This window comes from Panthera pardus, unplaced genomic scaffold (genome assembly GCF_024362965.1).
Source record: "Panthera pardus isolate Hobbes unplaced genomic scaffold, ASM2436296v1 HiC_scaffold_21, whole genome shotgun sequence".
Lineage (NCBI taxonomy): Eukaryota > Metazoa > Chordata > Mammalia > Carnivora > Felidae > Panthera > Panthera pardus.
The window spans coordinates 55,889,606-55,912,637 of record NW_026526777.1 but is presented as its reverse complement, the minus strand read 5'-3'; the positions used below and the strand labels follow the sequence as shown (position 1 = coordinate 55,912,637).

Below are 23,032 nucleotides of genomic sequence, written 5' to 3'. Positions count from 1 at the left end.
AGATCATCTAATTCAACACTCTTGATTTACAAATGAGGAAAAGAAAGCTGGAGAGGTTAAGTGCTTTGCAAACTAGTTTGTTAGTGTCATCGGGGTTGGATAGAAGGTCCATAAAAACACATGTATGTAATTAGGAGTAGGGATGTAAGGTCAACCCGATACTTTACACTTTTATAGCGGAATTTAGAATTAACAGGATAATTGATGGACTTTAAAATTAAAATGTTGTCACATATCATGGGCTGTGAAGGTTCAGGAATGAAAGAATAAACATCTGAGAATGAGTGTCCATCTGTGAAAATTAAAGTCTGCCTATGACATTTATAAAAATGCTTTAGTGTAATTAACTCTTTGCCGAGCATCTTTCCTGTGCAAAATGAGTTCTTGACATTCTGATGCAAAGTCCATGTGCCCGACGATAAAATCCTGAGGTCTCCAGTACTTACTCGCCTCCTCCCTCCAATATCTGGCTCCCATCCCACAGCCTCTACCACTCTGGCTCAGGAAGTAGGCAATTTCCTGCCCTAGCCGAGCCGGATATTAAGACCTCTTTGTTCCTTATCTCTGAGAAATAACACCTCTCTGTAATATTCCAAATGGCTGGCTGACTCATGGTCATACCTACCTAAAAGACTCTCGACTATTCTTGAACATTAGCATTGACCGAGGGAGAGCTATTTGCCCACATTCTAACTGCAAATGTTGTGGGGTGATATGGAGCACACTGGATTATTGCAGTGTGTAGACTGTCTGATTTTAGGATAAAGGAGATGTTTAAAAGAACAGTAAGGTTAGAGGATCTTCCTTTCTCCCCCTCCGCTGCCCCCAAATCATTCACAAACAAAACTACAATTTTATGGCAATTTGCATTTATGGAATAATCCTCTCTCATATGAGACATCTTGAGTAAATCCATTCATACCGATATGGACAAAACTGAAACTTCTAGGCTGCGTAACATGGGCGATTTGAGTATTCTCCTTGGAAGCAATACATACAGAGATAACAACTGCTGACAACTTCTTGGTACATCCCAATGTAGAAAGACACGACGTATCGATCTATACACATAGGCTGTGTTCTCTACTTGCCTGATGGTTAGTAATACCATCTGCACATCCACAGCTTGTCCAGTTTCCAGGCTTCTTCCATTTGGTGGAATGTTCTTAATACAATATTCCTATTCAACACTTCAAAGCCCTTTCAAAACATTTCACTTTTCATGTAATGCATGCCCTACATTCCAGCTTCTTCTTTTTGGAGCTCTGATACCAGGACAAGCTAAAAAAATAGCTCATCATGATAACCAACCACAGAAAATACAATGCAGAAGTAAAAAGGTGTGGAGGACAATCTACTCTCTCTGTCTTCATTAGCAGAGTTAAAGAAATCAAAAAATGTTTGGAAGCTAAGAAATCTTAAAGATCACTTAGGCTCACTTTATAATTTTATAATTGTGGAAACTAGGCAGGGTTTTAAGTAGTGGTATGAAAAAGGTTCCAGGTAAAGGGAACCACATCTGCCTGGGCTACAAGGAGACTCTGACTAGATGGGCCAATCAGGAGGAAACAGGACGTAAGATTAAATAAGAAGGGCTGAACAAATTTACAAGGGATCTTGAAATTTCCATTTCCAAATATCCAATTTGGGGATCATTTTTCTACTTTCTTGGAAATTTAGCCATTGAATCATGTAGCTTAGCTTTGGAAAGGAACACAGGATCTCAGCTTTTATTTCTTTTCTTCCTTATATTTTATTTAGTTGTATTTCTTGCTTAATTTAAAAATCTTTGCCATCCACTAGATTGTAATCTTTATAGTATCTGGCACAGTAGGCGGGCATATAGTAAGTACTCCCAAATTATTTGTTGAATAAATGAGGTCATCTGAATTGAACTTCTACCTAGAGATGACATCTTTTTTATAGTTTTCTGAACGGTTGACTCCCTAACTGTGGTCTCTATGAATATCCTGGGTGATGAAGCCTGGCCATCACCAAGGTATCCCATGCCCTTGTCGAGATGCCATTATTGAGAAGAACCAATTTCTTTTGAAAGGAAGGGGACAGACTTTCGATTACCAGGATATTGTAGGTCAAAGGACATGCAGATATTGAACACTTCTTAAGTTTCTGGCAGGCACTAGACCTTAAGTAAGATACAAGGAAATGAAATACATGAGGGCCTTTTAGCACTTTGAAAAAGCCTTATGGAATTAGACATTCCTATTCCCATTTTCCATATAAAATAACTGAGGCTGACCTTTGAGTACTTAACTCCAGACAACACAGCAGTGAAACTGATCTGAAACCAGGTCTGGCTTGGAAGTTCAGACTCTTCGTAACTTGCTACACTGCCTCTACTATATAAAACAAAATTGTCACCTTCAAATTAGTCACAGTACAGCCGGAGACAGATTTGTAAACACCCACCGTAATGTCTCTCGCAAGTGGGTAAAATGCACGAAACACCTAAAATGGAAGCTATTAGTTTGGCCTGGATTTTTGGAAATGTCAAGAAGGGTTTCACTAAAGAGATGGCTTCTGACCTGAGCTGTGAAGGTGACTGTCAGGAGGAATCAACCTGACTCATCGGGACGTCTCCCAGAAGAAGGAGTCAAAGAACACAGCGCAGACGGAAGATTTTCTCATGGGACATACGATGTTCCAGCCAGGCTGAGGACATACCCAAGTCAATGTGTAATATCTTGAGTGAAGTTTTTATAAGGTTTTGTTTACTTGCTACATAAGTACCCCCCTTAAATCCATCCCCTCGTGAGCAAACTCGTGAGTGCTTGTGTACATGCCCAGACACACATACACACACACACACACACACACACACACACACACACCACCACCACCACCACCATCACCACATACATTCCATAGTCTGCCTGGACAAACTGTCTCAGTGCCCTTCCTACTAAACTCATTGCTTCTGAGCGTTAATAAACAATGCACTCAGTTTATGTGATAAGAGCACAAACAAAGGAATTTTAAATGGTAGACATGGTTAACTGACTTCAATGTTACAGACATTTGTCTAGCACCAAAATCTAAGATAGGGAGTAAATACAGACGAGGCAGCAGTAGATGAGATTTCCTGAACCTAAGTTCATAATAGAAATTGATGAATGCCTGCTGCAATTTGCTTTTAATGCAGATGAAACCAGTCTCTCATGGAAACAGATACCTTCCTGTATGTTTAGTGTATGTAAAAAAAAAAAAAAAAGACTGGCTTTAAGGCAGCCACACAGACCAACTCACTCTCTTGCTTAAAGGAGACTAAACCGGGAACTTAAAACTCCAGTTTATTCACCCACAGAACTCTACCCAATACCAATGGGCTAGAGCAAATCAAACTTGCTGGTATTAGGCAACAACAGGTATTCTGAGTAAGCAGTTAATTTGTGGTTATTGCTTAGTTGTTAATAGGTAAGGTGAGAGTGATAACCTTTCAATGAAAGCACTCCTACTCCAGAGCAACGTCCCTGGTTCCTCAATAAACTTGGGAGTCTTTGGTGGCAAAACATTAAATTGTAAGCTTCCTCCACCCAACACAAATCCATACCGCAGCCAATGCAGCACGAAGTGATAGTATATCCAAGATGGGCTGGATGGACACCCATTTCATAGCTCAGCAATGACACTGAGGCTGAGAGCGGCATATGTCAGGGACTTTGGCACATCCTACTACCAGGTTAAGAAAAATATTGAAAAATGATGGTGGGAAGTGATACGAACAGTGTGTGGAAAGAAGTCTAATTTGAGAGTGGACCTGATTTCCTTAGTGTTGAACTTGATATGCCTCAAATTCCCAACACGCCATCGTTTGTACAACTGGATAGTCTTACTGAGGTCATAGAAGATGATGTGGAAGCGATATTAAATCCTTACAATGAGTCCTATGAGAGCAACTGCTACTGCTGAAGAGAATTCAGAGTTTTCCGATGCAAAGAGCTTTAAATGGGCTCAAAAGAGCCAAATATACTTCTGGAAAAAAGGTCCTAGAAATAGGAAGCACAGCAGTGAACTGTTACAGAAAATGCCGAAAGCCCTGACCTATAATGAAGTGAATTAGGAAGAAAAGAGAAAAGACACATCTTTACAAAAACTCAGTTCTATCTGGATTCACAGAAAGAAGTAAGAATATTAACCCAGGAAGAGAAGTTGAGGAGGACACTAAGCCTCGAAACAGGTTGCCATGTGACTTTTCTTAGGCAAAATCATCTTGCAACTTTAAAACTAGAAGGAGTATCAGAGATTATCGACCTCCACCCAATTACTATACAGTTGGGGAAACGGAGGGCCCAGAAGTAGTGACTGACTCAAGGCTGAGCAGCTAGTAACTCATCAACCAGGACTCGAGGTCTTCTTTCACACATCTGTCCCCTGGTTGGGGTCAGAAGGCTCTGAACATAGCAACTAGCCACTGTATAATAAAACGATTCTGTAAGTTCTCTACACTCAGTTTTCTCAACTTCTCTGATTCCTGGAATTATTAGAATAAAATGAAGATGTGGAATGTAGCAGTCATTGTAAAAGGCAAATAGCACTCTTCAAAAATGAAGAATTCCAACCAGATGCTATCCCCTGGGAGGTTAGGGATGGGAATTAGCTTTGTATTTTTCCCAGGTTCTAACACACATTACATGAATAACAGTGAAATGAACTGAAATACTTCCATTTTAATAAAGTCAAAATAACTTAAGACTGTGTACAACAGGGAAACCATCTAGTAGGTCTACTTCTAAGAAGGCTGTATTCTATTTTCAAAAGAATAAATACACCCTTTGGAAAAAAGCAGTACTGCTCTGCAACATAGTCTGAGATCTAGCAAGAATTTAGACATATAGAGGTTGTTGGAAAAAATAATTTCGATTACCTTTGCAAATTTCAGAACACAACAAATAATTCCTAATTACTATGAAACTTATTTTCCTTATTCCTTAGTTCCCTATTTCAGTAGGGAAAAACCCTCCTGCAACTAACCTTTCCTCTATTAACAAACAAAATAAATTTAATTTAAAAATTTATACAAGACCACTCAGTTAATAATTCCATGCAATGACATTACTTTAAAATATTATCAGCATTTATGAACCAACTTGCTTAAACTTTTCAGTTTAAACTTACAATTCAGTTTAAGCTTAGCATTTGAATTTTCTAAAAATAGAATTGCCCCATTGATAAAACCTGACATTCCATTTACTGCCGAGTTTTAAGTGGAAGAACATGTATCAAATATTTGAATTCATAAAATGTTGGTCTTTAAAAATTCACTGTTTCTTAAACAATGTCCCTGTATTTTCTTAAACATCTTTTTTTAAGTTTTTATTTAGGGGCACCTGGGTGGTTCAGTTGGTTAAGCATCTGACTTCGGCTTAGGTCATGATCTCACAGGTTGTGAATTCAAGCCCTGCATCGAGCTTTCTGCTGCCAGCACAGAGCCTGCTTCAGATCCTCTGTCTTCCTCTCTCTCTCTCTGCCCCTACCCCACTTGCTCGCACGCTCTCTCTCTCTCAAATAAAAAAATCCAGTTAGTTAATACATAGTGTGATTTTAGTTTCAGATGTGTAATACGGTATACTACAGTACTTTGAAACTTCCACACGATAATACCCAGTGCTCATCACAGCAAGTGCACTCCTTAATCCCCATCACCTATTTTACCCAGCCCCCCACTTCCTCCCCTCTGGTAGCCATCGGTTTGTTCTCTATAGTTAAGAGTCTGTTTCTTGATTTGCCTCTGCCTCTCTCTCTCTCTCTTTCTCTCTCTCCTTTCCTTTGCTCGTTTGTTTTGTTTCTTAAATTCCACATGAGTGAAATCATATGGCACTAGTCTTTCTCTGGCTTATTTCACTTAGCATAATATTCTCTAGCTCCATCCATGTTGTTGTAAATGTCAAAATTTCATTATTTTTTATGGCTGAATAACATTCCATTGTATATATATATATACCACATCTTCCTTATCCATTCATCAGTAGGTGGACACTTGGGCTGTTTCCATAATTTGGCTACCATAGATAATGCTGCTATAAACATTGGGGTGCATGTATCCCTTTGACTTAGTATCTTTGTATTATTTGGGTAATTATCTAGTAGTGCAATTGCTCGATTGTAGGGTAGTTCTATTTTTAGTTTTTTGAGGAACCTCCATACTGTTTTCCAGAGTGGCTGCACCGGTTTGCATTCCCACCAACAGCACAGGAGGGTTTCCCTTTTCTCCACATCTCACCGACACCTGTTGTTTCTTGTGTTGTTGATTTTAGCCATTGTGACGTGTGAAGTTATATCTCATTGTAGGTTTGATCTGTATTTCCCTGATAATCTGTGATACTGAACATCTTTTCATAGGTCTGTTGGTCACCTGTATGTATTCTTTGGAAAATGTTCTTAAATATCTTTGCTGTTAAGTAGGATATCAAATTCCCTATGTTAATATTTATTTATTCTTTTGCATCTTCTCCGGAGGACACTGATCATTCAGCACATAAAAATGATCTCATTTCAGGGGCACCTGGGTGGCTCAGTCGGCTAAGTGTCCGACTTTGGCTCAGGTCATGATCTCACGGTTCATGGGTTCAAGCCCCACATCAGGACCTGTGCTGACAATTTGGAACCTGGAGCCCGCTTCAGATTCTGTGTCTGTCTGTCTGTCTGTCTGTCTCTCTCTTTCTCTCTCAAAAATAAATAAATAAACATTAAAAAAATGACCTCATTTCAGATACGGCTTAATTTCAATGGGTACATTTTTTGAAATTCAATTAACTTTCTACCATTACTGTCAGAAAAAAATGGTCTGAATCGCCTCATGTGATTTTACCTCTCAGCTCTGGAGTACAGCAATATTAGTTATCTTCATCATCAGAAAGCTCAGGACTAAATTCTACCAAGTGAACTGGCATTGTTGCTGAGGAAATAAAATACCTAAGAAAAATGAAGTTGGTTCTCAAATTTGGTTTCTCTCACTGAAGCAATTCCAGATAGTGTTTTTTAACGTACAGAGCTTTCACTGCCATCAAGACTCTCGGGGTCTTGGGGCCCCTGGGTGGCTCAGTCAGTTAAGTGTTTGACTTTAGCTCAGGTCATGATCTCATGGTTCATGGGTTCGAGCCCCATGTCGGGCTCTGTGCTGACAGCTCAGAGGCTGGAGCCTGCTTCAGATTCTGTGTCTCCCTCTCTCTCTGCCCCTTCCCTGCTGGCAGTCTGTCTCTCTCTCTCTCAAAAAAAAAAAAAATTGACATTAAAAAAAAATTAAGACTCTCGGGTTCTTAAATTCCTGTCAACATTTTTCAATTTGCAGAGATAGCAAAGTGCCCTCAGAGCACTTTGACCCAGACCATGACTCAGAGACATAGTCGCCATCATCACATCTTGTGACACCAGACTGGTTTGTTTGGTTTGTCTGGTTTGTCAAAGTCTGGTTTGTCAAAATGCAGTCTTAGATGGACTTTGCTAACCCATGACAGATAGCAATATTTTAATGTCCATTAACAGCTTCCTGAAGTTTAGAAAAAACATCTTATTTCACTCACAGGAGAAGCTCCACAAGACAAAACAAACAAACAAACAAACAAATGACTACAGGATAAAAGAAGACATCCATAGAATTTGGCCTGAGCAAACTATAACTACAGGGACTTGCTTAGCAATAGTCTCTAGATCAGGGTTAGACAAGGAAACCAGAAGAATGGGGAGCACCAATGTGTGAGCTGCATATTGTCCAGGGAGGTATGAGATGCTTATCCAAAGTCCGGACAAGGTAGATCAAGTAAATTAATTGGCTCCAGAAGTAATTCAATGAGGATCCATAGAATGCTGTAAGCAGGATCAAATATTACTTCTGGAGGCTATATGGAGTGCAGACCATAGGCTTTGGACTCAGACACATCTGGGTTCAAATTCTGCCTACACCACTTCCTAGCTGACCGACCTTGCAAAAGTTACTTGACCTCTCTGAATCTCAATTTCTTCATCTGGAAAGTGGAAATAACACTGACCACTATCCTAGCAGGCTGCTACTGGCTTAGGGAGGCACATAAGTGTGAATGCTTAACAGTCTCTGGCTCACAGCAAGACATCGAAAAAAGAAATTGAGGAGATCAGAGATGTAACCAAAAAATTTTACAAAAGATTATGTAGACTTGGGCACCTGGGTGGCTCAGTCGGTTAAGCGTCCGGCTTTGGTCAGGTCATGATCTCACAGTTCATGGGTTCAATCCCCACATCAGGCTCTGTGCTGACAGCTCAGAGCCTGCTTCAGAACCTCTGTCCTCCCACCCTCTCAAAAATAAGTAAACATTAAAAAAAAAAAAAAAAGATTATGTGGACTAAACAGAAAGGAGCAACGTCCTATCATTGCAAGTGAGAGGGCATGACAAGTTCAGAAGCTCCATTTAAATCTTCTCGTGTTCTAAGTAAAATGCTGATTACTAGCACCATATAAGCCAAATTCAGGACTAGAATAAAAGGTAGATTTCACTAATAATAGGAGATGATTTATTATAAGTAAAGGATACCTAGATATATTTTCATGATATAATTGAGAAGTTTACCACCTAAAGAGGACAAAGAGAGCTAAAAGCACAATAGTTATCAGAATATTACTTGCTAGTAATTACTGATAGTTTGAAGATGTCCCCTAAGAATTCCTTCCTTTGTCCAGATAAGTGAGGAATGACACAATAGCATTCCTCTGAAATTGTTGCCCATTTTGTACTAAAACCATTTGTTCAAGAGCTAAAAAACTCGATTACAATTTTGAGGTATACATAAAACAAGTTCATATTTTTATCCTCAAAGAGGCTAAAAACAATCCTGTGCTTTAAAAACATAGCTTGATATTTGGGGAACATAGCTATTTCCATTTATCAGGGCAGGCTGCTATAATCTTGCATGTCCAGAGAGGGGTAATACAACCGAAGTGTGGAACATGCATAGTTTGGATAAAATGTGTTCCATGTTTAACATCTTTAGTACCTAAAAACAAGTAAAGAACAACAAAAGAAGATTTTTAAAAAATCTACAGAAAAAGTTTGATATAATCTTTGTGGCTGGTGAAGAAACTCAGAAAACAGAAAACAAATGGACCTATCCATCCCTCCCACCTCCCTTACCCATCTCGGTCTTCCCCTTTAGCAGGCACGGCATAAAATAATTTTCAGAGAAACATGAGATTTTTCTTTATCAAAGAGGGGCAGAGGTTATAAAAAGGTTGAGAAACACCTTTAGAAACCCACCAGCTGGAGAACTATTTAAACATCACTAGGGACAACATACTCTCCCCGTGAGGCATGCTACAGGAAGGAGATGAATTGAAGCCTTTAATCTCCTCTGTGGTAAATGAAGCCCCCAAAATCAGATTATAAACATTGGGATACGAGCTCACGTGGTTCCACCAAAGATTTTATTGCAGTGGCTGTGTCCGACCTTTGCTGTTATGTGTTCTCTTAGGAATATATTTAAGTCAGAAGAACAAGATCCTGGAATGAGGATTCACTTCTTTACACACTGCTAATCCTATACTCCTTTGAAAAGGAAAATGGAAACATAAATATTACTTTTACAAATGTCAATTCTGAATGGATTTAACATATTGCTTTTGAAAACGACCTTTCATTTCAGTGAGACTTACACTGATAAACACAATTTTTCTGTAAGAGCAAAGTCCTTCTTGCTCACACCAAGAGTCTGATGGCCCTCTGCCATGAAGCATTTGACTTCAGTACCTTCCATCCGTTGAGTTCTCCGTTCGCCATGTTCTTAACCCTATTTCTTCAATGTGGCTCCTCGTTAAGGTTAGATTTCTGAGTTGAAATAATATTTTACACAAAAGAAAAAAAATCACCTCTTTTTGGGTAGTGATGAGCAGTTAAAGATGATTTGCACAGCTCTGAACAACCATAGTTACAGCAAGTTCTGGTATCGGACCCGCTGCTGAATTTCTGAATGTTTCAGGGAAGTTTGTTATTAATGACAGTTCGCGGTTAGAGTACATATTTATAGTGTTAAAATTATCAGCTGATACTTGAGCTTACATTAACAGAACAACAGCAGTGTTCACATTATGAAGTGAATGAGCACACTAGGGATGACCGAATTGTGCCAATGCTAGGTTGTGGGTGACGTCAAGTGGGTTATGACACCTTGGGTCTTGCTCAGGGCCCGGGAGATAATGTAGTTAGAATAAGGCCAAGGGGACAGGAAATAAAGAGCTCAGATTGCAGAGATCCGTGGAGATGGTCTGTAGAGTTGTGTAAGAGAAATGCCTAAGCCGCCCGATAAACGTGTTCCATCTCCCCGCATGAAGGGTGCTTAAAGACAGTGTTTACCGGCTGAACCCACAGAGCGGGGCTGCCATGCAGATAAAGAGCTGGACAAGACAGCTGAGCTCATCGGGGAAGGACTGAAATAAGGTTATAAAATTAGTCTTGAAAAACAAAGCTTTTGGATCATCTGTAGCAGCTGGGTCGATCCTCCCCCTCATACCCAGATGGGCAACTCCAAACTCTTTTGCTGTGTGCAGATGTTTTATCCCAGTGGACAGCCTTTGGACTAGACAACAACCGCATAAAGTGGGCTTAACTCCTGAGATGCTTCAGTGGGCAGTGGGTCCCCGCCATCAAACTCAGAAGACCTCTTTGAAAACCAACTGTCTAACTGTGGGCAATTTGAAGAAGCCATTGCATTTATAAGACTGACCTCTGGATATTTTTGTGACTTCATTGCCTCGCAAGCCCAAACAGGTTCATTATGAGCCAATTTTCTAGTGGATGAACAAAGGGAATAGACATCAAGTATTAGATGCCATTGGTGATCGGATACAGAGGAAGGAAGAAATTATGACATGGAGCTATACCACCAGCACTTCTCTTAAATGGAGGATTAATTTCAAAGGACTCACTATGGCTAGTTTGGTGAAGGAAACAAAATCACAGTAGAATCTCCTAAGGCATTAGAATCTCCCAAGACTCAATTATTTGCTTCAGAATAGTGAATTCAGGGAATCAATCTCGGGCTTAATGATAATTTCTACATTTTCTTTGGAACCTAACGAATCATTTCTGGCATTTGAGTCTCCACATAATACAAAAGGGACCTAACAATTTGGAGATGAGAGAAACAAACATTCTGTCTATTGGTTTGCTCTCAATTAACACGGGCTGGATAAATTTGACCGTCTTTTCAGGATTTTGGTGCCAACATCTATATCACTGATATGACTAAGACTAATATTCCATTTTCTCAATCCCTTATGATGCCTTGATTTCAAAAATGTAAGTTGTATTTAACATCTGAGTATCCATTATACCCAAGAGACAATAATCGCATATAAACATAAGTTAGCCTCAAAAGGGAGTGGAACTAATCACTGGGGTACAGTTTCTTAACAGCAGATACATATTTGTACAAGGATGGAGGCAAAATTTGGTGCTAATTCTGTGCATTTTTTCCTGGTAGCTTTCATCCGACTAAAAATTGGTCGAGATCATTGTTTTACAGTTTGAGTTATAGATTCTATTTCTATACGGCACCAGTTGCCTATCGCTTCTGAGATAAGGGAGCTTAGAGTTTATTATATTCCAGAGAGACAATACTTGATAGGATTTGAAGTCACCTCTGGTGATTTTAGTTTGAAAAACTGTTTCTATTGGAGGAACTGGCTGCAAATCTGCCAGTAGATGAAGCTGACTTATCGCTTGGAAATTCAGGAGAGGGCAAGGGGAAAGTCTTAGAAAAAATTAAGGGTAAAAGAAAATCTTAAAATATTAAACATCAGTTAAAAAAGTGAAAGCATGAGTAGCAGAGTATAGTTCTTAACATAAACAATTGAAGCGAATTCAAATTCTAAACACACTTAGGACTAAAAATAGTTTTTAGGGGCGCCTGGGTGGCTCGGTCGGTTAAGTGTCTGACTTCGGCTCAGGTCATGATCTCGCGGTCTGTGGGTTCGAGCCCCGCGTCGGGCTCTGTGCTGACAGCTCAGAGCCTGGAGCCTGTTTCGGATTCTCTGTCTCCCTCTCTCTCTGCTCCTCCCCTGTTCACGCTGTCTCTCTCTGTCTCAAAAATAAATAAACGTTAAAAAAGAATTTGTTAAAAAAAAAAAAAAAAAAAAAAAAAAATAGTTTTTAAACTACTTTTGCCAATGCCAAACCTCTTAAGACACTAATTGGTCTATTTTAGGCTGAAGATAGACAGATCATGGATTTCAGGTCATCTAAAATTCAAAGTCATAGCCTTATTTTACTAGTAGCTTTTGAATAGAACAGGCAATTTTAGTAGGAGAAATATTTTTGTTTTATTTTGTCTGTTTTTGAGAGAAAGAGAGAGATACAGAGAGACACAGAGAGCCCCAGTAGTGTAAGTTTACAAATGTGAATGATCTGAAATAGTAGGAGCCAATATAAAATAACAATCATCAGAGGGGTGCCAGGGTGGCTCAGTTGGTAAAGCGTCCAACTCTTGATTTTGGCTCAGGTCATGATCTCACAGTTGGTGGGACCGAGCCCTACATCGGGCTCTGCCTTGACAGCACAAAACCTGCTTGAGATTCTCTCTCTCCCTCTCTCTCTGCCCCTCTCCTACTCACACACACACACACACACACGCTCTCTTTCTCTCTCTCAAAAAAAAATATTTAAGTAAAATAAAAAAAGTCATCAGAGCAATAAAGGGAATTTAATGAAGTGAAGTTTGCCTACCTATTTCCAAGCAAGCCAAAAGCCAGAATGCACTGTTTGAAATACCAAATATATCATTGGGAGCCACCAACATTGGAAAGGAAGGACCATCTTGTTGAATAACATAAGCCTAGACCCGTTTACAGTAGACACTTGATAAGTATTTGTTACATGATCGCATGTGAAGATTCCAGAAACTCCGCAGTCTTAGACCAACTAGCACCGGCCTCCCTGCCAGCACAAAACCTATAGCGCTTTTAAGAGTTATGTCTCGGTTCTGAGATGAATCCACAGGACAGAGAGCTCTTAGCAATATTAAAAAGGGACTAATTTTTCAGAGCTGAGTATGAAGGACGTGGTGACATGGAGAACAGAGGGAACAGAGAGGGAGGACTTTATAAATAAAGTATATACATACGTCACGTTTGTTGGAACACCTAGACCAGCTTATAGCTACAACCAGTATCTGACTGGTAAAGGGAGTAGCAGTGTATTCATTCTTATAAAGACCTGTAGCCGATCCTATCATACATCAGCAAGGCAAGCCTTCCATGATTTAATAAATGCCTAAATATGGATTTTTCTTACATGTATATGCATGCTTGGTAAGGTGCGACATGCATAAATCAGAATCCAATGCAAAATTCTACTCACAAATGACAGATTTTCAACAGTCTGACCTTAACCTTCAGTTAATAAAAGCACTTTTGTCTTCGAAATACACCTATTCATGATATGCAACTCATGTTATCTTGTTTCCATACGGATGGGACTGGCAATGGGGGAAACAATGACAAATCTGTCTCGACTGGAAGTGTTCTATCAACCCTCCCTCCTCTCCACTCCATCTCCTGCTCCCTGGCCCCCAGCCGTGGGGCCAAGAGAAGGAGCGGCATTAGGAGGCTAATGGGGGTAACTGCTATTGGCCGCATCTTTGCACTTAGGCCCATGTCCGTCCAGCAGTGGAAACAAAGGTCTGCACCCTGCTAGCCAGCGCCATGCTGCTTCCGTCCCTGGCATTCCTTACCGAGGCGACAGAAGGGCAAAACCGTCCATTTCCATTCTGGTCCTCGATCCCCTCCCCCTGCCGAGCCTGGGATAGGCATTAAGTAAGGCTGCCTTTGCGGAGAGCATTTCCCCCACCCCCCCCGGAACACGCTCTCACAAGCCCCCTTTGTTCCCTGCCCTCCGCCGCACTATATGCTGCAGCAGCAGCCGTCCAGATGTTCTCTATCACAGCCTGAGCCGTGCCAGCAAACTTTGGCACGCATGAAAGTGCGCTGAGTACTGGCCCTCCAGAAATACCTTATCCCCCCTCTGATTTCTGCAAATATTTTTAAATGTTAATGGGTTCCACTCACCCACAACCTAGGGGGAGGTTACAGAACAGGGCTCTGTGTGTCCAGCAAATTAGCAGCCCGAGGATACTGCGTGGCGCCTGGGTTCTGTCCGCCCTTGGGCGTTGGCTAGGGTTCTCCAACCTTGAACTGCGGAGGCCGGCTTGCCAGCGCATAGCTTTCTAGTGACAGAGGTTACATGGGCAGTTGGCAGGAAAGTTACTCCAAGCTACAAAAAAGAAAGGACCCTATCTTACTCTGAAACTTCTGAAAGCAAGAGAGATCCTTTGAGCATCACTGAAATAAGATTTTGAAATGAGTATTTTTCCTCTTACTCATTCTCCAGTTCAATACGTGGGCACAAAACAATCTGATGTGTGCGCTGGTACTTTGGGTGTCAGGCACTGTCTGAAGTACCTTAATGATAGAAAATGCTACATTTTCTCAGTGCAAATTTTAATAAAATGGAAATTTGGATCTTTTATATATAGGTGGGAAAGTGATATGTATTTGGAAAGAGAAGAGAAGACAATATGTTTGTCACAGGAGAGACTTACTCATCTTACTTGCATTGTGACAGCTGTTTTAGGGACCAGCTGGAGGCCTCTAGAAAGCCCTCTATACTCCAAAGATAATTGAAAGCCAAGCTTGAAGAGTCTTTGTTTTTAATCCTGTCCTGATAATCTCGCTGGTCCCTCTGGAGACAAACTGCCTACATGTTATCCACGTCTAGGCCCTTGTCTCTCCATGGCTACAGCTTTCTTGCTTATAAAGTCGCACTGGGCGAGGTGGGGAGCCCACAGGTCCTGTCCCTGCCCACGCTGCGGAGTGGAGGGGCCGGTGCTCAGGTCTTCTGTCTCCCGGATGCAAGCTTCAGAGAATCATACAGGGATCCAAAGACTTCAGAATGTGCCAGGTACGCCATCAGTGTTCCTACTTCAAGTAAAGTTTTGTTCTACCGCTTTCCAGTGAGGAGGAGTAGAGAATGAGGAGAACTTCAGTTTGATCTGACTGCGGAGCAAATGCAGGGTGACACTCCAGAAAACCCTTGAGAATCCTGAGAAGTAAAATCATCTACCCACACATCAGCCGGGGCCCTGAGAAAGGACACCACACCTCACGGCCCACATTCCAGTGATTTTCTATTCTGCTGTCTTCGTTAGCATCTTTTAACTCTTCCCACCCAAGAGGAAGGACTACCCAAGAGGGTAGGACTGTCCTGTGCAACCAAGCAAATGGTTTGAATGTTCATTGCAGGAATTTTCCAAAAGACCCGCCAATTCTTCAATGGGAAGTACTGACCAACAGGCATGCCCTTGGAGTCTTTGAATCCCTTGCCTCAAAATCTTCCCCTTGATCTTTCTACTAATCCTGGACTCTTACCCAATTCCCCACATGGAAAGATCAGATTTAGGCAAAACTTCCAATCCTCAGTACATTCTGACATTACCTTTTCTCCAACCCCTTCTAGACACTGCCAAAGCTCTGTGAAGGGAGGCTTACTCCTGACCACACTAAGCAATAAACTCAGCTCTCTCTTACCAACAGACTACCACTGGGTGATATTTAGGCAGCCCGCTCTGGACACTTTTCTGTTTAACTGTATCCTGAGATGGGACTAACATTTTGAGACTTTGAATTTTATGCTTAAAACTGGGGGGAGGTGGGAGGAATTTTTCAACTATCTATCTTCTTCCTTTCAGAATTATTCTTTTCCATTATTTAAAAGGTTCTGAGACAGGCGCCTGGGTGGCTCAGTCCGTTAAGCATCCGACTTTGGCTCAGGTCATGGTCTCGCGGTTTGTGAGTTCAAGCCCCACATCGGGCTCTGTGCTGACAGCTTGGAGCTTGGACCCTGTGTCTCCTTCTCTCTCTGCCCCTTCCCCACTCATGCTGTTCTTCTCTCTCTCTCTCTCTCTCTCTCAAAAATAAATAAATAAAATATTTAAAAGGTTCTGAGAAAATTAAAAAACTGAAATTAAGAAGAATTTCCATTATGCATTAATTCTAAAATGAAAGTTAAATAATCTTAAGAAGCAAAAGCTTACTTAATGAGCTCAAAATATAGGCAGGGACCATGTCTTCAATCTCCAAATTTAAGTCACAACAAATTAATTAATTTGGTGCAAACTGAAACACCTCTAAATGTTTACCTCAGTGTCAACTCACTTGGATTTTTCTGATGTGGGAAAACCTAGCACACAGAATTTTATTGCCAGCAGTCCCTGCAAGTGCGGCTTGCTCTGGGTCTATAATGATAAGACTCCAATAAAGGGGCTGTCTGGATAACAGGCAAAAGAGTGTAACCAGGGTAAGAGCACCCACTGAAATTTACTAAACTTATTCTCAACCCACAACCAAAGCACAGTTATAAATGCCTGATACAAGATAGGTGTCTCACCAAAGAATATGATTATAACTACAAAGACACTAAAATCTCCGGACAAGAAGTGCGCTGAGCCAAAAGAAAGAACTAGAGGATAATCACTCCCTATGTACAAATGCCTTTGTTTGAATAAGATAAAATTTTAAAAAAAGGAAGTACAAACCCAGTGGAGATTTTAGGTACAACAGTGTTTTGTTTTAATTTTTTTAACGTTTATTTATTTTGAGAGAGAGACAGAGTGAGAGTGGGGGAGGGGCAGAGAGAGAGGGAGACACGGAATCTGAAGCAGATTCCAGGCTCTGAGCTGTCAGCACAGAGACCGATGTGGGGCTCCAACACATGTACCGTGAGATCATGACCTGAGCTGAGGTCGGACGCTTAATGGACTGAGCCACCCAGGTGCCCCGGTACAACAGTGTTTCTAAAGCTAAGTCAGTAAACTTTAGCGAGGAGCCTGCAAAAACTTTGGCTTTTCTTTAAAAGAGGTCTGCAAGTTTGAGCTTTGAGGACCATTGCTACACATTCTAAATCTTAACTGAAGCCAATATAAAGAAGACAAGACTCCTGGTTCAAGAAGGCAGCTAAATATAATTGTTGATGTGTTCCACCTCCCCCCAATCAGAGAAAGTATAAAAGTCAAAATAAATCCACAGTAAGCCTGCAGTGCCAGAAAGGATATCATCAGTGTCCATGAACAGTGAGAATTTTCTGGCAGATGAAATCAGACTGACTGCAAATTCCAAAAGATACACACACACACACACACACACACACACACACACACACACACACCCCTAATCCTATAAAAATGAAGGAGAGAATCTCCTGAAAATCTGAGTTTACCTAGTTGAATCCTAGATTAAACCCGTGAGTCAGAGACAGCAAGGGCTAGGAGGAATGGGCCCAGAGTGGGCAGGTAATTACAGGCAGCAGAACAGCTGAGCCTGCCTCCACACACACAGCCACTTGCTTTGGTGTTGCCCCAAGGGAAAGCACCGATACTGGTCTCCTGGTTCTGATCCAGGATGGACAGAATGGGCTGTGGGAGAAGTACGTGCCCCCAGCTATCATAAACGCTGGGAGATCTCACAGAAGAACGCGAGTACCTTGTAACCTCCTGCACCCCAGCCTGCCTACGTCATACCTCTCCTTTGCACAACCAACAGAGCCGGGGCTCATGTACTCATTAGCAAGGGACAAGGATCATTCCCCAGGCTGATGGAATTTGTTCTAACAAGCAACTGTGATCAGCCTAGCCTGAGGGGTTTTAACTTGTGCCACATGGACTTCTCTGTCTGATCCTGCCTATGGAGCCCTTCTCAGAATGTTTTGAAATGTTTAATATTAAAAAAAAAAAAACTTATAGGATTATAAAGGAAGCCAATTACATTGGAATGAAAGTATCAAAATATTTTTTAAATTATGATATAAAAATATACTCGTTTCTTTATTAAAACATAAAATGAAAAGATCTAGCAAACGCTGCCAAAGTTTTGAAGCAGCGATGATAATAATCCACAACTTACAAACTAATGTGATATAGAAAGTCTGTGATTTCCATCAGGAACAAAGTCACAGATACTGCTAATATGCCTGCAGTTGTTGCCTATATTCATAATTGAAGGAATTGCTAAATTTCAGTTTGAAGCCAGTAAAATAATATCATTTTTCCAATCTAAATGCATGAACATCCTGAATTCTATCCAGGGACTCCTTATTGGTCTGTGGTCCCCAAGCTAAAAATCTCTGATGGTAGACCTTCATCTACAAATATGAACAGGCAACCAAATATCAAGTGCATGAGAAGGTCAACCAAATGTTTTAAAAAGCACAACATTCCATAAAAGCATTAATTCCCGAGGAAGAAAAACATAGAGTATTGGAAAGAATCATTAAAAACCTACAATTAAAAAACTATGGATGGTTTCAAAAGGAAAAGATGTCAAATTAAAAAAAGAAAAAAAAACACCTCAAAATAGGATGCAATGAGAAAGAAGCTGAGTTTGTAGAAATTATCAAGATTATTGAAATATGGGCTGCATTGCAGAATGAATGAGACTTTGGATGAACATAGTGAATTGGAGGGTAAACTGAAAGATTCTATTGGAATTCAGTGAAAAGAACAAAGAGATTAAAAGGATGACAGAAAAGATGAGATATGTACGTCTAAAAGCTCTAGTCTAAAACTCCCATCTAGTAGGAGTTCAAGAAAGAGAAAACAAAAAATAGAAAAAATCAAATAAATAGCAAAAACAAGAACAGCAAAACGAAAATTCTGCCAGATGAACAGTCTCTTCATCCTGAAAGAGCCCATAAACAGTAGTGCAAGAATACCATGAAGACACATTCCACTAAAATATACAAGCTCCAACAAGAAGTAGCACATTGTAATAAACTATGAAAAAGAATATAACCAAGCGGAAAAAAAAATTAAAACAGCACCAGACTTCTTATCTGCAATACTAGATGCTAGAAGACAACACATCAATACTTTAAATTAACAAGGGACAATTAGAATTCACATACAAAACTAAACCATCACTTAAAAACTAGGGCATATAAATGAAATTAAAACCAGGGCAAATAATAACATGCGAAGTCCGAGTTGAACACCTACAACCTTTCTGAAAAAATACAAAATAATTTTTTATAACAAACTAAAAACTGAATTCAAGAAAGAAGATAATGTAAGAAAAAAATTGTAAGCAAAAATAAAACCTGCAGATAAGTTCCAATAGCAACTGATAATTGACTAAAGTTAACTCAGTTGCTAAGAAATTATTCCTAAGGAATCAGGAATCAGAAACACAATGATAGGAGAGAAGGCAAATACACCCAATCAATCAAAAGGATTCCAAAAAATCTTAAAATGTAAGTTGATAGCATGGTGTTAAAAAAAACGTGCTAAAGGAGCACCTGGGTGGCTCAGTTGGTTGAGCTTCCAACTTTGGCCCAGGTCATGATCTCAGAGCTCATGGGTTAGAGCTCTACGTCGGGCTCTGTGCTGACAGCTCAGAGCCTGGAGCCTGCTACGGATTCTGTGTCTCCTTGTCTCTCTGCCCCTCCCCTGCTCATGCTCTGTCTCTCTCTGTCTCATAAAAATAAATAAATGTTAAAAAATTTTTTAAATATGCTAATGGATGTATGTGCTCTGGAAGATGGAAGATTTTCATAGGTTCTGATTAATTCTAGATGTTAATAGTAAAGTTGAGATCACTGTTATTATAAATATATAAAAATATTTCTAAATTAGCATAATATGAACACCACATATTATTTTCCCCCTTTGCTTTGGGCCTAAAAGGTTTCAGAGACAAAATTGGGATGAAGCTCTAGAAAGTATAAGACTTTGAAACCTGGTTTTTGTGTACTATTCTCATTCTTGATTCCATTTTTCTTATCTTTATGTTCCTTTAATTTGGATTTCCTTACTTCTTTAAAAAATTTATTTGCACATGTGTATATATGTACGTATTCGAATTTATATGTGTGTATATACATGTTTAAGGTGACATATATGTATCTGGCCTAGATAGAAAAAATATACATTTATAGTTTGATAGATGATTTAATTAACTAAAGGCAAGGGTATAGTTTAGCTACATTACTATTTAATCGCCATCTTATTAATGTAATCCAGAGATCATCCAGCCCAGAACTGTCCTAACCTTAAAATGGTTTTCAAACTGCCTACTCTTTTGAATACCAATGATAGCTTCACTGTACCTCTTAGCCACATGTTGAAAGAACCTTAGGTCAATTAAATTACATAAAAGAAGAACCTTAAACATTCAAAGCTCAGCTAAGGACAGTAATGAGTACGTTTCTTTAACACAAAACCAAACCAAACCAATACTTGAGGCATAAGAGTGCATTGATTCTTGTATGGAACCAGAAAAGATCCAAAATAGCTTAAGTAAGGTTGAAAAAGAAAACCAAAGCTGGAGGCATCACAATCCTGGACTTTAAGATGTATTACAAAGCTGTAATTGTCAAGATAGTATGATACTGGTACAAAAACAGACACACAGATCAATGGAACAGAACAGAGAACCCAGAGATGGACTCACAAACATATGGCCAACTAATCTTTGACAAAGCAGGAAAGAACATCCAATGGAAAAAAGATAGTCTCTTCAACAAATGGTGTTGAGAAAACTGGACAGCGACATGCAGAATGAACCTGGACCACTTTCTTACACCATACACAAAAAATAAATTCAAAATGGATGAAAGACTTAAATGTAAGACAGGAAGCCATCAAAATCCTAGAGGAGAGAACAGGCAACAACCTCTTTGACCTCAGTCGTAGCAACTTCTTACTTGACATGTCTCTGGAGGCAAGGGAAACAAAAGCAAAAATGAACTATTGAGACCTCATCAAGATAAAAAGCTGCACGGTGAAGGAAACAATCAGCAAAACTAAAAGGCAACCAGTGGCATGGGAGAAGATATTTGCAAACGACATATCAGATAAAAGCCTGGTATCCAAGATCTATAAAGAACTTATTAAACTCAACACTCAAAAAACAAATAATCCAGGGAAGAAATGGGCAAAAGACATGAATAGACACTTTTTCAAAGAAGACATCCAAATGGCTAGTTAACAGATACATGAAAAGATGCTCAACATCACTCATCATCAGGGAATTACAAATTAAAACAACAATGAATACCACCTCACACCTGTCAGAATGGCTAAAATTAACAACTCAGGCAACAACAGATGTTGGTGAGGATGTGGAGAAAGAAGAACTCTTTTGCACTGCTGGTAGGAATGCAAACTGGTACGGCTACTCTGGAGAACAATATCAAGGTTCCTCAAAGAATTAAAAATAGAACTACCCTATGACCCACCAATTGCACTACTAGGTATTTATCTAAAGGATACAAGAGTGCTGCTTCAAAGGGGTACATGCACCCTCAATGCTTATAGCAACACTATTGACAATAGTCAAAGTCTGGAAAGAGCCCAAATGTCCTTTGACAGATGAATGGATAAAGAAGATGTGGTATATGTATATACATACATACATACATACATACAATGGAATGTTACTCGGTGATCAAAAAAAGAACGAAATCTTGCCATTTGCAACAACGTGGATGGAACTAGAGGGTATTATGCTAAGCGAAATAAGTCAGTCAGAGAAAGACAAATATATGATTTCACTCATATGTGGAATTTAAGAAATACAACAGATGAACATGGGGAAGGGAAGAAAAAATAAGATAAAAATAGAGGGAGACAATCCATAAGAGACTCTTAAATACAGAGAACCAACTGAGTGAGGGCTGCTGGTGGGGTGTTGGGTGGGGGGGGATGGGCTAAATGGGTGATGGGTATTAAGGAGGGCACTAGTTGGGATGAGCACTGAGTGTTATATGTAAGTGATGAATCACTAAATTCTATTCCTGCAATCATTATTACACTGTATGTTAACCAACTTGGATTTAAATAAATTTTTTAAAAAAGTGCATTGATTAAAAGCCCAAACCTTTGAGGCAGACTGCCTGGGTTAATCCCAATTACTAGGCGTGGCAAGTTGGGTAAGTTATTGAAACTCTTTGTTCTTCAGTTTCCTCATCTGTAAAATGTAGGGAAGTGGGGTGAGTAATAAGAAGGTTGTAAGGATTCAGTAAGATAATGTGTGAGAATCTCTTAGAGTAGAGACTACTGGGGTTAACATTAGCTATAATTATTTTAATATTTTCCTGGAAAACATTTTTCCCAGGACCATATTAACATTCTGTAATACAAATGATGATTGCTTTGAAAAATCCAGCTCAAAGCTCACTCAGAGCAAAACAGATTCTTTATGAACCACAAGTAACATAAATAAAAAGTGACTTCTTCAACTTTTTCTCTTTCCGTTCATTTTGTCAGACCACATATCTACTAGCCACTAACGTTTATAACAGGAATTTTCTTAAAATGCTCCATCTGAAAAATGATGAAGTCCTGTTGAAACCTTCCCAGGTGGTTTATGCTCATAGTAACCATACTAGTCCATCTTACCCAGTTAAACCAATTTTCCCGTTAATTTAGGCTTTTATAACTGATGACTTCCATACTGCATGCTATAGCAAATATTCAGTGGTTTGCTGCAGCAGGCTCGCATCGATTAGTAAAAGGTGATTTACACATCTCTTACCTCCACATTTTATATTTGCACTATTAGGAATCATCAAATCAAAGTGGTTATTGGTTTTTTGTTTTTTTTTTCCTGGAGAGCATTTGGATAAAGGTCACCAGTTCATCACCGCCTCTTGTCCAAAAGAACCAGCTTTGTAAAGTCCCAGAGTTAAGAGTACACTCAGGATCTTTTACAAGGCAGCTTTTATAATGCAAAGAGCAGGTAGGTATAAGACATCCTGATTTACATATATAAAAGAGATATAGCGTAAAAACAAAAAAAGAAAAAACCAAAGTGTTTCTATCTGCAATATCATATTCATGAATATAACTTTCTATTCTGGTTTAAAAATCTTTTCAGACACAACAGTAACTATTGTGGTAATGATGTAGTTTGATTCCACATACTAAATTAACTTGGAAATATTGATACATGATGTAAGTGCTCTTCGAAATTCAGTCTGTTTTATTCAAAGAAGTTTAAATT

The 23,032-nt window shown here is 39.6% G+C and overlaps 1 long non-coding RNA gene across 2 annotated transcripts in view; it reads right to left on the bottom strand.

The window, feature by feature from the left end:
• The window catches only part of LOC109252221 (uncharacterized), a 137,031-nt gene that overhangs the window by 106,162 nt on the left and 7,837 nt on the right, over positions 1-23,032 (bottom strand). The window lies entirely within an intron of this gene.